Raw genomic sequence first — 13,410 nt, forward strand, 5'->3', positions numbered from 1 at the left:
AAACACATCACATATACAACACACAATCAATACACATAATGTCTGTATTAATTCAACAGTCAAAATTATTGACTCAACCAACATGATTAGTTTCAGTTATACCTAATCCACATGCATTGTCTACAACAATCACGACTATCCTCCACCGATAGCCCAAAACAGTTATTTCTAGACTTGGAAATAAATATATCAACAATTCAATAGGCGAGTGATTTAAATTATCCAACTACACCATTTAATCACAAAATTACCCAATTTCATGAATTTAACCAAATTCCTCAATTCCCTTAAATCAATTATACAAATTAATTAATTATTACAACTAGGGTTTTTCCCAAAATTATCAAAGTAACCCCCACATATCAAAATACCAAAACTTAGAACAAAACTTATAAAATGGAGTAGGAAATCCCTACCTTGAAGAAAATAACCCAAATGGAGAAGACAGAGATGAATACCCAAAACCAATGTGCTCCAAATCGCCAAATGTTCAGATTAAATGGAAGCCCTCGACTCACTCTATCTTTTTAATAAAGCAACTAGGGTAGAAACACACTCTAAATAGATCAAACCTATGAGAGAAGGTGAGTAGGGAGAGAGAAAAGTCGGACCTAGGGTTTGGAATAAAAAAGAAGATGAAAAAGACTGATCAAAACCCGCTGCTGCGTTTATAAACTGAACAGGCTCGCTCGAGCTAAGACTTGGTCGCTCAAGCGACCAGACACAGAAAAGCTACGCTCGAGCCAAGGAAGCCTTGCTCGAGCCAACAACCTAGAAGCTCACTCGAGCGAAGGAAATCTCGCTCGATCGAAGAACTCAAACCCTCAGGTCTGTAACCAGACACACGCTCGAGCGAAGGAACTCTCGCTCGAGCGAAGAACAAACTAGCTCGCTCGAGCAAAGAAAAGCTCGCTCGAGCCCAAAACCACTGCTATCAGGTCTTACAACAAAACGCAATCCTCGCTCGAGCGAATAAACCCTGGCTCGAGCGACGGACCAAAACAAAGAGCTCGATCGAGCGAAGAACTGCTCGCTCGAGCGAAGGGTCAAAATTCTGGGCAGCAACCCTTTGCTCCCAAGCTCAACCAACCTACTACAAACCTGCCCAATGCATCCCCTAACCCAGAAATAGGAAATTAAAGGACGGTAACAATCATAATACAATAGCAGTAGTTACGGAACCTAAGTCCGGATACAATAAACCAATGAGAAAAGACCAGGGTCGCTATACAAATGATGGCCAAAAACCCACTGAAACATGACCAGTACATGCAAAAATGAGGTGCTACTTTGATAGGCTATGCAAAGGATTGTTCTACACACGCAAGAGGCAAACAAAAGGTGACCAACCCAGCCATAGATAGAGTCTAGACAGGTCCTAAAAGTCACTAAAAGGGCCTGAACCAAGGCTAGGAAGTGTGGAAATATGGGCTCCTTTAAAAGGCCAAAATGCTAGTAAATGAGACAACAAGAGAGAGGGCCACCCCTCTCTGATTTTGACCCTCAAAACCAAATTCTCACTACTGAAAATCCACTGGATTTCAGTGGTAGGAAGGCTAAGCAAAGATTAAATCAAAGGCTTTATGGCATGGCACAAAACAAAGCTATTTAAAGCATGCAAAAGGGTAGATGACCTTCAACGCCAAAATGGTCTTACACAAACATGAAAATCACTTAAACATGAACCTTTTCTCAGTTGACAACAAAGCTCAAATAAGCATGCAAATGAGGCTATGAGAAGGATCAAAATAGTGCTTAAAAGAGGGAAAACTGATTCCCCTTGAAGCTCAGCAAAACCAGCCAACTTTGGGACCAAAAACCAAACCTTTAACCTCTAAAAATGACCTTCAAGGACCTCAAAGCAATGGTGGAAGTGTATGGCTATGAGGTGTAGTGTAAAAGGGTCAAGAACAATATCCTTTTTGAACCCAAAATGAAGAGATATAGAGAGAGATATATATCTTGCCTTAGCAAAATTTTTGGAACCTGGTATAAGGAGAGGGAGGCCCTCTCTTATAGAGGAGCAAAGGTTCAAGCTACCTCAAGAAGCTAGAGCAAAGGTTCAAGCTTCCTCAAGAAGCTAAAGCAAAGGTGCAAATCCTCCATACACGTATATGGAGGATACAGTCTGTGCCTTCCAGCTGTCACAACTGGCATCCACTTAGTCACACAAAACAGGAGAAAGCTGGCCGACTAGTTAAGGTGGTCGGCCGACCACTTTCCCTGGTCGGCCGACCAAGGCAAGTGGTCTCCCAAAAAAAAGGTGGTCGGCCATTGTAATTGGTAGTCTCCACATTGAAAGCAAGTTAGTGGTATGGTGGGAGACCAGCAAATGTGGTCCAAAGACCAAGAAAACCAACTTCCCGACAAGAAAACCGACTGGCGGGGAGAAAGTGGTCTCCAAGGATAAAAGGCGGTCTCCCACCCTTGTACCACCTCCCAAACGAGGAAAACAAGGTTCATGCCAAAAATGAACCAACACGGATGCAAAACGAGAGTTCGGGGGGCAAAACGCGCGACCGGGTGGCCCGAAAACTGGTTGTTGAGCACAAAAGGTGGCGTACGACCTCAAAGGTGGTCTCACGGACCACAGTGTCCCTCTAGACAGAGGAAACAAGGTGTGTTCCAAAAATCGTGCCAAACGGAGAATGTTAAGCGGTCCCGAATCGAGGCGCACGGCCGACGGCTCCGAAAATCAGAAACTAGTCTCCAAACGGGAACAGTGGCCTACGATCGCGAAAAATAGCCCACGGCCACTGAGAGATGGTCTACAAGACCTCTCCCTTCCTCTGGGAAGAGAAAACAAAACCTAGTACGCCGACCGAGTCAAAGCACAAAGGGTCCCAAGGTCCGGAGGCGAGGCTCTCAGCCAAGAATTCCAAAACCTCGAAACGAGCACAACATACGCAATCACCGAGCGCTCAATCGATGATGTCTGAGTCTTAAGGTCAGTAAAAAATTTGGTGTCTACAGTATGCTTCCCGACAATTGAGACCACATGAAAAGAATTACCCGACTCATGACTTGAAACTTGCTGCAGTAGTGTTTGCATTGAAAATTTGGTGTCACTACCTTTATAGGGCAACATGTGAGGTGTACACTGACCACAAGAATTTAAAATACTTCTTCACACAGAAAGAGTTGAATATGAGACAACAGAGATGGTTAGAACTGATAAAAGATTATGATTTGCAAATTTTGTACCATCTAGGAAAAGCTAAAACTGTTGTTAATGCACTCAGTCGGAAGTCAATTGGGAATTTAGCCTGTTTACTCACCGGACAGAAAGAACTGTTATGTGACCTTGAAAAATTTGAAGTTGAGATTGTTTTGCGTGAACAAGGTGGAACATTAGCTGCTATTTCCACTCAACCGGCACTCATTGAAGAGATCAAAGAGAAACAACAACAGAATGACTTCTTGAAGAAGATCATTGATGAAAGAGAATCCAAACCAAGGCCGGACTTTAAATTTGAAAACAATGTGTTGAAATTTCTGGGAAGGTTGTGCGTACCAAATGATTCTGAACTGAAAAGACGAGTTTTGCAAGAAGGCCACAATTTGAAACTTTCTATCCATCCAGGAAATACAAATATGTACCAAGATTTGAAGTTTAATTTATGGTGGCCAGGAATGAAGAAAGAAATTGCCGACTTTGTGTCGAAATGTCTACATTGCCAACAAGTCAAAGCTGAACATCAATGACCCGCAGGCTTATTTCAGCCCTTACCAATACGAGAGTGGAAATGGAAACATATTACTATAGATTTCATTGTTGGGTTGCCCCGCTCCAGTAAAGGTATGGATTCAATTTGGGTTATTGTTGATCGATTGACTAAATCTGCTCATTTCTTACCTGTCAAAACAATTTATAATGCAGACAAATTGGCTACAATTTATATTGATGAGATTATCAGATTGCATGAAGTGCCTGTATCTATTATTTCTGATAGGGACTCGAAGTTTACATCGAGATTTTGGCAAAGTCTGCAAATATCGTTGGGTACTGAATTGAGATTGAGTAGTGCATACCATCCTCAGACAGATGGCCAGTCAGAAAGAACCATCCAAACTCTGGAAGACTTACTGCGTATGTGTGTTCTTGATTTCCAAGGAAATTGGGAAAGCCATTTTCCTTTAGCTGAATTTGCCTACAACAACAGTTTTCACTCGAGCATTGGTATGGCGCCTTTTGAGGCTTTATATGGCAGAAAATGTCGATCTCCTATCTGCTGGGCAGAAGTTGGAGATGGGCCTTTGCTTGGGCCCACTGGAAACCACAGAAAATGTGAAATTGATTAAGCAAAGATTGAAAACCGCACAAAGCTGTCAGAAAAGTTATGCGAATGTCTAAAGGCGAGAGAGGGAATATGAAGTGGGTGATCGTGTTTTTGTTAAAATGACACCAATGAAAGGTCAGACCCATTTTGGGGTTAAGGGTGAGCTGGCACCGAGATATGTTGGGCCGTATGAAATCATTGAAAAGATTAATCCGGTAGCGTATCAAGTAGCGCTCCCTCCTGAAATGGAGCATATGCATAATGTCTTCCACATTTCAATGCTGACGGATTATCTTCGGGATCCCTTCCATGTTATTGAGCCTACCCGTGTGGTGCTAAGTGATGACTACACTTATGAAGAACGGCCTATTCAGGTTGTAAACTGACGAATCAAGAAGTTGAGAAACAAAGAAATTCCGTTAGTGAAAGTGGATTGGCAAAACCATGGTGGCACTTATGCTACTTGGGAAAGGGAAAACGATATGTTGAAGAGATATCCTGAACTGTTCCCCCTAGATCCAGTGTTCTTCCATAATGAAGGTAATCCGAATTTGGTGGACCAAACTCTTTTAAGGAGGGAAGACTGTGACAACCCTCACCTCCGATTAGTGTTAAACTGTGACTGAGCATGTTAAGTAACTGATTAGAATGAATCCTGAATTGATTGCATGAGTGTATTATTTTAAATGCATTTCTATCTGTTTGATTACTGAATGATCTGTTCATGTTTTAAGTTTCGAATCACGAATTGAAAGCCTTATCGGCGACCAATTCAGAAATTGATTAGTGTTTTATGCTAATTAGTATTTATGTGATTTTATGGTAGGTTTAATTAAAATTTGATTTGGTATGATTTAATCAGAGTTATTAAAGTTAAATTACATTAGTTGGATTTATTTGCATGTTTGCCACTTAGTGGGTCACCTACACAAAACTTGTTTAGGACTTAATTCACACCCTTGAGGCATCATTTCTTCATCCATATCTCAGACCAAACGTGAGAGAGAGTGAATTGGGAGAAATTGAGTTCAACAAGAAAATTTGCTTGGAGACTTAGAAGAAATTAAAGAAGAATTGCATAATTGAGCTTTCATACTTGAAATTTAAGACCTAAGGTAGAGATTTCATCCTCTCATTTGTGAATTTAAGTTATATCTTGCATGATTCATGGTAAATTGGAGTTTAGATTCAAGAATTGGTTTAGAGTGTTGAATTGAGAATTAATTCATGCATGCATGTGCATATTCTTGCATTTTGAGGTTGTTTTGCATGAATTTCTTCCATGCATGTTTATATTTCAGTTGAGGTCCATGAACTCACCATGTTCTTGAACTAAATCTTACATTTGATCATATTTTGAAACATTAGAGTTCATGGGAACTCATGCATGTATGATTTTTGCATTGTGTTTCACGTTCTTAAATTTTGAGTTGAAATTGGTGTTCAATTGGCTTACCTTTGGGTTTTGATTTTATCACTTGATCTTCAAAATATGTTGTACTATGAGTTTTCTAGTATTTTTCAGAAAATTGGCCCAAAAGGTTGAGTTTTGATGTGTTGAATGCTTGGTTTGAGCTTTGAAGGCAAATTTGGAAAATCCAGAATTTGGCTTCCATGCTCGAGCGAGCACCTTTGTGTTCTGAGTTCCGCTCGAGCGACGGACTGCTGGCTCGAGCGTAGATTGCAAACTCTTAGGTTTTCTGCGTGTGCAGACGCACGCTCGAGCGAGGGAACCTATGCTCGAGCGAGGACTGTGTCTCACGCTCGAGCGAGCATCGAGCGGAGATTTTCAACAACCAGTACTTTTGCATTTTTTACAGACCGCTCGAGCGAGGAAGTCTACGCTCGAGCGACCCCTCTGTTTTGGCAACTCGCTCGAGCGAGGAAAGCCACGCTCGAGTGAGACCCTTGTTTTCAGCAAATTTTGAAAAGTGTTATAAAGTACATCTTTGCATCCTCATTCCATCCTAGGCATTTCTAGGCCATATTTAAGGCATCTTAATGAGGATAATGTTATAGAACCACACCAAGTCAAGATAGGGGTTAAGTCATTACTCCCAAGTGTGTAACTTAGTGTGTGTTCGTTCTATTACTGTGTAGGGTTGGCATTCGAGGACGCTCATTAGCTTGCCTATAGCCCAGTGCTTTGTGAGTAACAATGTTGTAAAGATATATTCAATGATGATTATTTTCTGAACAATCAATTGTACTGTTTTCTGAAATGATACTGTTACTGAATGAATGATGTCCTACTTATGAACTGTACTCGTGGCATCCATAGCAACTTACTGTTACTGTTACTGCTACTGCTACTGAACTGTTACTGTACTGCTACTGTTACAGAGATCTCTGTCGGTTCCAACACTTGGAACCAATACTATATACTGTTATGATGGCCATCAACTGACTGTTCGGTCTGTTAAGACATACTGTACTGTTTTGTTATTGGATGTACCACATATAACTACTATGGTTTCTAAGCGACTGATATGACTGTTAAATTACTGAAAGGACATTCATTCTTAACCTCTTTACACAGCTGTTATTCACTGGGCTTTAACTCACTGTTTATATTTATATGTAGGTGTCCAGGCACTGGACCGAAGCTAGAAGCGTCAAGCCGAGCTTATGTTTTGTCAAGCCAACCTTTGTGCCTCACTTCGAGGTTCCATGTTCGTTCAAGCTTAGGCTGCTTTTGGGGTGTCTTAGTCTCACCCAACCGACTCTGTTTTGTAACAAATGTTTAGACTCGACTGTACAGTTATGATAAAGGAATGTGGTCCCTAACCTGGATGCTTGTGTACATGATGTATATATATGTTTGGGTTATGATGTGACTTGTTCATAAAAGTCTTTTTGCATTCAGAATTTCACAGCTCATTGGACATCTTTTATTTACTGTTTAGCTTCCGCCAGCCCCTTACTCTGTATTACTGTCATTACTGTTAAGCAGGCCTTTGGTAATCACGGATTACTGGCCGGTTACGATGCTAAACCCATAGGGGTGGGTTTGGGTCGTGACAAGTCATCTATAAAAGTGATAAAATACTTTTTCCCACCTCTAGTTTGAATTGATTTAAATTCACAAATGTCACTATGAATTAATTCAAGTGGTTTTGTACTTCTTTCAATTGAATGAAAGGAGTTTTGGATAATTTTGCCTCAACGCAAATTTCACATTTATGATTTGAATCAATCTCAAATTTAGGTAAACATTCCATATTAATTAATCTACGCAAAGATCCATAATTAACATGTCCAAGTCTATCATGCCATAAATTTGAAGATTTAAGCAAGTAAGAAGAAGATGTATTTTTATTAATAACAGAGGGTACAACAGTCATTACATTCATTTTGAAAAGGCCATCAGACTGTAACATTTTCCTACATACATCCCGTTTTTGGTAAGTACAAACTTGTCAATTTAAAAAACTAGCCTAAACCCATTTTTACTCAACAAAAATCCGAAAACAAGATTCTTGTGAATGTCCGGTACACGCAGCACATTGTTGAGAGTGAGTTCCTTTCCAGATGTCATCTTATGTACAATCTTTCCTTGTCCTTCAACTTTGGAAGCTGAGGAGTTACCCATAAAAAGTTGTTCACTGTTGTCCACTGAAGAATAAGATGTGAACATCTTTTTGTTGGCACAAATATGTCAAGTAGCACCAGTGTCCACCCACCATTCTTTAGGATTTTCAACAAAGTTTGCCTCGGAAACAACTGCAGAAAGTTTTATGACATCTACACCATTGGAAATTTTATCCATTTTGGTTATTTTGGCTTTAGCAACCTTCTTACTTGATCTTCCTTTGCCTTTGCAAAAATCAGCTCCTAAGAACTTCTCTGGCTTTTTACCATAATTCACTGGCACAGTCCCAACATAAAGGGGGGTTGGCAAAATGGCAATCACCATACCAATACTGATTTGAACATTAGTTTGACCAGTTTCTGTGGGCATGAATTCTAAATCATAAAATAAAATTATAATTATAATTTTATACTACACAGAAAATTAAACCATAAACACAAAATTTTAAATTCTGTAAAAATAAAAGAAACAAGAATTATAACTTTTATTTCCAATTAATTTGAAAATAAAATAAAATTTTATTTAAACAAATTAATTCCACACAGAAAATTAATTCTGTAAAATAAAAGAAACAAGAATTGTAACTTTTATTTTTTCAATTAATTTGAAAATAAAATAAAATTTTATTTAACCAAATTAATTACACATAGAAAATTAAATTTCTGTAACACTTCAATAATTAAAATACTGAAACAGAATTTTATTTAATGAACACTCAGAAATAATTTCTGAAAATCAAAATTAATTTTTGACAAAATTCCACAAATAAATATTCTGAATTGTTAATGACACTAGCATATTACTACTAGTTGTCAAAGAAAATAGACAGTATATTACTATTATCTGTCAAACAGTATATTATCTATTTGTTTTCCAACCAAAATATTATTTTGTAAAATCACAAAAAATAATTTTTGTAAAAAGAAGAAAGAAGAAAGGAAACAAACGAGAAATTCTTTATAAACAGAATAATTCGAATTTGTCTTAAGATTCTTGGAACAGCCTTCTGTGTACAATAAATAAATTGAGACAAAATCAAAAAAATAAAATAAATAATGTACCGAATTTATTTTACCGAACCGAATAAATAATAAAAATATCAAGTCGAGTGTGTAACACTCTATCCTTAAGACAGATTCGCCCCGCTTCGGTGCTTACGGACTTATTGTTCGGCGAACAAAAATCTTGTGTTCTATACTCTCTTTAATTTTTTCCTAAAATAATATGAAGAATAATTTATGCAAAGGAGCAAAATGGGACAGCAAGAAATATGTAATTTTTAGACTGTTTTAGATTCCAAACACTGCTGGAAATGCTGGTATTTATAGGCAATAAGATCTGGCCAAACAGGTAAGTTTTTTGAACTTAACAAGTACAAAAAAACCTTTGAACAGGTTCAGTTTGAAAACTGGACAGATCTGTAACTGCAGCAGTTAAATAATTGTCCAGATTTTGAATCTGTCTGACCAGTAATGCATATGTCCGGGGTTCAACAGATTAGCAACCTGTTTGGACTGTTGTGGAATTTGTACTTGAGGAGGTAACAGTGGACAAAAAAATTTAAATTAAATTTTCCTGCAAGTATTTTTTGAAAAAATTAAAATGAATTTTGTCCAAAAAATTAATATAAGAACTGACCCGATCCACACCCGTGCACGACACAGCTCAGCCGGACAACAGCGGCGCGCGCGTGTGGTGGTTTAGGCTAAGGTTCGCTTTGTCCATAACTCCTCCCTTTTACAAACTTGAGGTGCCCCTTGGGACCCAACCAAGTGTTGTCATCCAGAACTTATATACACACATAAGTTTTCTTCAAGTTTCAATATGGGACAAGCCTTACAAGGAAATCCACATTTAATTCTTTAAATGTCTATTCCACGAATCCGAAAACGACGTCAAGTTCCTATTCACTCATAATGGTTTTGACAAACCGTCTTCACTGTGTGACTTGCCACGCGGCAAGGAACACGTCACATTTTCAGACCCACCCCAAAAGACGTTTGGAGCCCACTCAATTTTGAGCTCAAAGTTGGCCCAAAATAAGCTTATATAAAACTAACTTTCCAACAAGATGTAGTTATGTGAATATTAATTGCTATTGAGCCATTGATTTTTCTTTTAAGTTATTATTATGAATTAGTACATTCACTGTTGATAGCTCACATCCTACTGTTTTTTTGTTTGGGTATGGCTTCTGTCAAGTCCGGGATAGTACTGGACCGTGTTGTTGGGCCCTTGGGGGCCCACCACGGGTCCCATTTTGATAATCTGAACCGTGCAATGTGTAGAACTCGTCGAGTACTACATGCTGGTAAAAAATCACGTTGATCGGATATCGATAGCTATGTGATCAAATCAGTTTCGTATTAAAAAAATTGGATGGTGAACAAATTAACGGTTGACAAAAAACTCATTTGATCATATAGCTTCGATATCTGATCAACGTGATTTTTTACAGGCGTATAGTACTCGACGAGTTCTACACATTGAACGGTTCAAATTATCAAAATAGGACTCGTGGTGGACTCCCACAGGCCCAACAGCACGGTCCAGTCTGATCCCGGACTGAACAGAAGTCATACCCTTTTTGTTTTAGGTGTGCGAAAGATATATAAGTCACTGCTAAGTTTAGATTTTTATGTTGAAAAACCTATTTTGAGAGAAGAGATGTGTAAATATTATATATGTATATATGTAAAAGTTACACTCTAATTTTAAATTTAAAATTTAAAGAGAGTGAGAGTAGAACGAGGCATGGGTAACAAAATGCATCCATATCCCTTTCGAGTGGGTTGATTCAACATCAAGACTACATGGTTTGATGTATTTTTTTGGGAACTGTATACACCAAGACCATGGGGTGGTTGGTTTTTTTTTGGCAAGTGAATACAGGTTGGCCTCTTTGATGATATGCATTTTTTTTTTTCATATGTTGAAATGATTGGGTTCAAACCTCACTGCTGCGTGATTGTAAAAACAAATATAGAGTAATGTTATACCAATAGAAATTTATGTATAAAATTAATGGATATTTATTCACGATTCTTAATTTATGAACTTATATTTTATTAAGTTATAATTAAGATATTTTGGATCTTTAAATTTCATTAAATTATTAATAGTCGGAATTATCCTTCAAATAATAATTATTCATCATTTATGATTATCTATAAAGAAACATGATGATTTAACATTTATTTTGATTTTCAAAACTTTAAAATATTAACTTTTAAATTTAAAAAAACTATAAATATATATATGTGTGTGTGCGCGCGCGCGCCCAAAAAAAAAAAAAAAAAAAAAAAAAATCTGAATTATTTTGTTGTGCGAAACTAAAATTTTTGTATCTCTAAAGGAGCATGATAATGGAATAATGATGTGCAAAAAAAAAAAAAAAAACTTTAAAAATAAATAAATGATAATGTTCTCAGTTTTAAAACTGGAAAAAACTATTAATGTTCTCGGTCTTATTGGATAGTTGAATCAAACCAATAAGTAGAAAGGCAAAAACGTTTAATCCCATGCTCTCTCTTTTTTTTTTTTATCAGTTAATGAAACAATTATCTGGAACATTACTTTACAAAATTGATAATGTTTTTAGTTTTAAAAATGGGGCACTTTTTCATAAATCTTTTTTCACCTACTTATGTTTCATTTAGTCCACATTATTTTCTTATATTTCATTAAGTTCTATGAATGACATAGTTACCAAAATATCCCTAATAATATTCACATTTACAGTGTGAATGTTCCGTGATGTGAATATTCACATCGTCAGTGTGAATTTTCACATCATCAATATGAATGTTAACACGTCAATGTGAATGTTTACAATGTGAACATTCATACATCAATGTGAATATTTACATTGTAAAATATGAATGTTCACATCACTGAATTACTAACCGTTCAAAAAATATTTGTAAGGGTGGAAATGTCCATAAAATACTTTAAATATGAGAATTAGGATTTAGTAGATCAAATGTTCGGACTTATTGAAATATAAGAATATCTTATGGATTAATTGGAATACAAACACTTGAAAAAAGATTTTCTAATAAATCTCCCTTTAAAAATTAAAAAACAAAACTGATAATATTCTCAATTTAACTAAATAGGACTTATTGGTTCAAAAAATCTTAAATAGGACCTAGACAAGCATAACATTTATAAATAAAACTTTTAGATAATTAACTCTAAAATCAATACAAAATGATATGGCAAGTCTTAAACTTATATTTTTAAGAATATCACCGTCACATTATTTTTTTAAATCAAAGTACTTTTTTTATTAAATATAATATCTTAACTTGAGTCTCACTGTTGTGTAATACAACTTTTCCTTCTCTCTTTTCGTCCAACAGATTTAAAAAATTTCAAAACAAAAGAAGCAAGAAGATGAGGACCATCCAACCATTCACACAGCTGAAATGAACACATCTGGTCAATAAGTACAAACATACAGAACATGTGTTGCCACTAAATTTAAAGGTTTGGCATTGTAAATTTGGTTGAAATCTGTTTGAAATCTGTTTCCTTTACTACTTGATTTTCTTTAATTGATTAAATTTATCATTAAAACAGCAAGATAAAAACAAAAATGAATAGTTGTGTATAAAATTCTGAGGTTGAGAGACATAGAACAACAAATAAGAGTTGGGGAATGAGTCATTTATGCCTTGTACGGACTCTTAGGACTGGTTTGGCATGTTATAAAAAAAATAAAAGTCAAAAAATTAATAAGAAAGTCAAAAAATTATCACTATTCACAAAAAAAAATAAAAAAATAATACATTTACACAAAAAAAAAAAAATACAGCCAACAAGTCTATTGAAGTGATGGTACAGTCTGCACAGGCGGGTGCACAAAAAATGTACACAGGACGGTGTTGTTCAGCCTGTGGAGGCTTATCACGGGTTCCGTTTTGATAATCTGAACCGTTAATATATAAAAATCATTGAATACTATATGCTTGTAAAAAATCACATTGATCGGATATCGATAACTATATGATCAAATTACCTTTGTACAAAAAAAATAGACGGTGAACAAATTAACGGTTGACAAAAAACTAATCGATGAGATAACTATCGATATCTGATTAACGTGTTTTTTTACAAACATATAGTACTCGACGAGTTCTACACATTGAACGGTTACGATTATCAAAACGGAATCCTTGGTGAGCCCTTATGGACCGAACAGTACCGTCCAATCCGATCTTGAACTAGAGGCAACTTCTCCTGTACATCTTCCGAAATGTGCTGGCCATCGTACTGGCTTCCTAGTCTATTCACTGTCAGTAGGCAATTACATGGTAGGGTTAATATGATAATTTTGTTATTTTATATAATATTTTAATACATATTTTTTTATAAAAAGTTAAAAAGTTATCTCAAATAATTATCTTTTTTTCTCTATTTTTTTTATCAAAAAAATTAAAAAATATACTTATTTTAAACACCCCAAACAATCCCTTACTATTCTCTCTTTTTGTCTATGCTATGAAAGTGAACTAATGACAGCTTTACCAACTA

Source organism: Camellia sinensis, chromosome 7, assembly GCF_055761805.1.
Source record: "Camellia sinensis isolate YWXY chromosome 7, ASM5576180v1, whole genome shotgun sequence".
Lineage (NCBI taxonomy): Eukaryota > Viridiplantae > Streptophyta > Magnoliopsida > Ericales > Theaceae > Camellia > Camellia sinensis.